The following is a 4,601-nucleotide window of genomic DNA, read 5'->3' on the forward strand; positions in this document are numbered from 1 at the left end:
TCCTGTGGTTAAAATTACAACTTTTTGCTTCTGTTTTGATATCTCCCCAATTTTAATGTTGCCTAGTATTCCTTACTGACCAGACCATGAGTCCCAGAGTATACTAATTGAGAGCCTTTTAGAGTTTCTGTTTACTTCCATAACCCTCCGATGAATGTGAAAAACAGCTTTTGGAGTCAAGGACTTTAATGGCTGCAATTCCACTGATTTTATGCCCTCACTGCTCTAGCTCTGATGCAATCAGTAGCAGGTTTCCAGAAAAGTTTTAATATTGTTAAGGAGGCAGAAGATCTCTCTGGGACCTCAGTCAACAGGTTAAGTACATCACAGCTACCCACGCTGAAATTATGCCATTTTCCTATTCACAGGACTTTTAGCTTCCTTAGAAACCAATGTTCACAAAGATAAAGGGGATTCTTGCATGTCTGGGTTCCAAGTACAGGGAATGCAATTTCCTATTCAAATTTGGATGTTTCTTAAACATGTCTGTTCAGCATATTTTCTTCTAAGACAAAGCCTTTCCATCAAAGGAGATAATTAATTCCACAGAGAGAAAGCAGCAGCTGTAAGCCAAGGTCCTTGAATCTTTTTGGAAACCTCTTTAAATACCCATGTGGTTCCAGATGAAAGTGTTGTGGGGGTTTACATCTCCAGAGCAAGATTCATTATGCTAGGAATGACCCATCTGAAAGTGTTTCTTCCACATTTCTTAACTTCTTGCCTATGGGACCAGAAACATCTGGAGATCATTTCTCCATAGTGTGTCAAAAGAATTTATTCTAAATTCAAATCCCAGATTTTCTATGAAGAATTTTGAGGCTTTAGGCTAGAAGGAAAGTTTTACAGCAATAGAAAAACTTTCTCAAAAACTGTTGATTGGTTATCAAATTACCTAAATAATTCATGTCTGAATGTGTCATATCTTTCATGTTGAAAGTTTCCTATCCAGGAAGAGGTCAGTTTAAAGATGAAATTATTTCTTAAAGTCCTTAAACATCATTAAGATCATTTAAGTCTATAAGGTAAGTTTTTCATTAGCATTGAAACATCTTAAAGATTGGTTCTTTCTATATGTGGTAATCAATGTGTTTCAACACTTGTCAAATATAATATTTTATCCTCACACCAATTTTCCAATAGATACTTGGTAAATGTCATTAACCTAATTTGGCAAATGAAAACTCTGAGGCTCATAGAGATTACACAATTTGTAGGACCCAGCTCTCTGACACCAGGTGCTTTTTTTGTTTTGTTTTGTTTTGTTTTGTTTTGTTTGCCAACTCCTTCCCCATTCAAGGCTAATCATGAGCATGAGCATGAAAATCAAATGTAAATACACTCCACACATGCACAGAGAAAAAGACATAAATATGGGTAATAAATGGCATAAATCAACAGTCATTTAGTCCAAGCAAGACCAGGGACAGTCTTTCCTGGGGTTAACTGCTATGGATAATGTGAGACTCTGTGGCTTCTTGAGAAGTAAAACTGGAGATGAATCTTCCTGAGCTTATTGCATGGTTAAATGTTTATCTGTATTTCACTCAAAATACCAATTCTTCCTATCTCCTAGGTGCATGCACAGTCACGAAAGTAGGTGAAAGCTCTTTGTGTACCCATAGTAATGTGGTGAAGATGTTCATATAAGTTTCCTCAATTCTCATAACACCTGGTATATGGATATGATCATTCTCACTTTATAGATGACAACAGAAACAAGGATGTTAAGTTGCCAGGCAATATACCCTGCATAAAGGAAGTTGCAAGTGTAAAAGGCAACATTCCAATCTAGTCGTTCTAATGTTCAAACCAATACAGTACCCTTAACCACTCTGGTAGTCATTTTCAGCATTGTGTAGAAAAATCTGGGGACCTATGCTTATAAGGGGATTGGGAAGGGAGAAAATGGGGTGGCATAAGAGGCCAAAGTAAGAGCGTTCCTCAACGTAAGCAGCACCACATTTTTTATTAGCATTTAGGGATTCTAATGTGTGTGTGTGTGTGTGTGTGTGTGTGTGTGTGTGTGTGTGTGTGTGTGTGTTGATGAAACTGCTTCATATATACTTGCCTCCGAAATAGCATGAAAGTCATTATAATTATTATGGTCATGTCAAAAGGAGATTACTACGTCAAGATTGTTTATTATAACATGACAAGGTAGGGCAAGGATTAAAACTTTGGAGGAAAAAAAGTTAACAAGTATAATTCGATCTAATCATGGCTCTAATCTTTATTATCTGCATGATCGTGGCCAGGATCCTTAATTCTTCTCTATGTTTGTATCTCCTATGTGTAAAAGAAGTATAAAATCATAGTGGTAATCATCTCACATGTTTGTAGTGAGGATGAAACAACTACATTTCTGCAAAAGCAGCATGGCAAGTGTCTAGTAAGTTTTAGTTAATATTATATTTATTATTATTATTTAAATCAATTCTGCAATTGTTTCTTCATTTGAAAAATTGATGAAATAATACCAAGCACACAGGTTACTACCATGCCATGCACATAGCAATTAATCATTAAATATGTATATTTATCAGCTATTATAATGTTATTGGATTTTTTATTTAAATTCATTATCTAACATATAGTACATCATAAGTTTCAGATGTAGTGTTCACTAATTCATTAGTTGCATGTAACACCCAGTGCTCATCACATTACGTGCCCTCCTACATGCCCATCACCCAGTTACCCCATCCCCCAACCCACCTCCCCTTCAGCAACCCTCAGCTTCTTACCCAGAGTTAAGAGTCTTTCATGGTTTTTCTCCCTCTATAATTTCTTCCCATTTAGTTTTCCTGGCCTTCACTAACGATCCGATGCACTATTTCTTATGTTCCACATATGAGTGAAACCATATGATAATTGTCTTCCTCTGATTGACTATGATAATTGTCTTCCTCTGATTGACTTATTTCACTAAGCCTAATACCCTCCAGTTCTTGGATTTTGACAAGATATATTATCGATTTTTTATAGTAGCTTCTGTAGCCTTTTATTACATTCTCATAAGAAATATCCTGTTACACTTTTTGACAACTCTTTAAACAGTGTGATACTGGGCTTTCTGTCTCTGATTTGCATCCCCTTACTGGAGCTCAGCTGACTTCATCCAAGACACACAAAAATCATTACCAGAGTTATAGCCAAGTCTCACCCTTCCTCCAACTCCTGTTCATCCATATTCATAGCCTTGATTACGTCAAGATAGCCTCTTATTCATCTCAGTCAATGAAGTGTGCACAGATGATCTTCAAGAACTCGGACTTACTTTATATCTCAAAAAACATCATGAGAATTCAAAACTCAATAGAATCTAGGCATTTATTATTTACTAGATAAAAAAGCTTAATAAATTGAAGGTTAGATTAATCAAAAGGTATTTCTTTTTCAGGTAATGTGATTAATCTTAATATGAAATGATGGAGAACGGGAATGTGACAGAGTTTGTTCTACTTGGGCTCACAGAGAATCCAAAGATGCAGAAAATCATATTTGCTGTGTTTTTGGTCATCTAAATCATCTCTGTCATAGAAAATGTGCTCACTGTGGTCACTATCACTGCCAGCCCATTATCAGGGTCCCCAATGTACTTTTTCCTGGCCTATCTCTCCTTCATTGATGCTTGCTATTCTTCTGTCAATACCCCTACACTGATCATAGAATCACTCCATGAAAAGAAGACCATTCCATTCAATGCATGTATAACCCAAATCTTTGGGGAGCATTTCTTTGGAGGTGCTGATGTCATCCTGCTCACTGTGATGGCCTATGACCGCTATGTAGCCATCTGCAAGCCATTGCATACACAACCATCATGAGTCAGTGGGTTTGTGGCCTGCTAATGGGAGTGGTGTGGGTGGGAGTCTTCCTACATGCAACCATACAAATACTCTTTATCATCCCTTTACCCTTCTGTGGCCCTAACGTCATAGATCATTTTATATGTGATCTGAACCCTTTGCTCAATCTTGCCTGCACTGATACCCACACTCTAGGGCTCTTCGTTGCTGCCAACAGTGGTTTCATCTGTGTGTTAAACTTCCTCCTCTTGATGGTCTCTTATGTGGTCATTCTGCACTCCCTAAAGAACCATAGCTTGGAGGCGAGGCTCGAAGCCCTCTCCACCTGTGTCTCCCACATCACAGTGGTCATCATCTTATTCTTTGTTCCCTGCATATTTGTGTACATGAGAGCCGCAGCTACTTTATCTATTGATAAAGCAGTTGCATTGTTCTATACTACAATTACACCCATGTTAAATCCTTTAATCTATACCTTGAGAAATAACCAGATGAAAAATGCCATTAGGAAATTGTGTAGTAAGAAAGCTATTTTAGGTGACAAATGAATGTGCCTGGACCTCCACATTGATTCAACTGAAGCAAAGGTCAAAAGGACATTTTGGATGATCTCGACAAGGAATACCTATGAAATGAAGAACAAAAAAGCAACTGCTATGAATCAAAGATTTTGCGCCTAAAAGAACAGAAATGGGCTCAAGAAAATGAAAAATAACCCTAACCCAGGATCACTCTTTGCATATTTGGACAAGTCTATGAAATTGGGGCTTCATTTTACTAGCTTCATTCATA

The 4,601-nt window shown here is 37.3% G+C and overlaps 1 pseudogene; it reads left to right on the top strand.

The window, feature by feature from the left end:
• Positions 1 to 3,425: 3,425 nt before the first annotated feature.
• Positions 3,426 to 4,357, top strand: LOC112829604 (olfactory receptor 4C46-like; annotated as a pseudogene).
• Positions 4,358 to 4,601: the final 244 nt, after the last annotated feature.

The sequence above is a fragment of the Callorhinus ursinus genome, unplaced genomic scaffold (assembly GCF_003265705.2).
Source record: "Callorhinus ursinus isolate GAN/ISIS: 27379988/994484 unplaced genomic scaffold, GSC_fseal_2.0 scaffold21, whole genome shotgun sequence".
NCBI classification, from domain to species: Eukaryota; Metazoa; Chordata; class Mammalia; order Carnivora; family Otariidae; genus Callorhinus; species Callorhinus ursinus.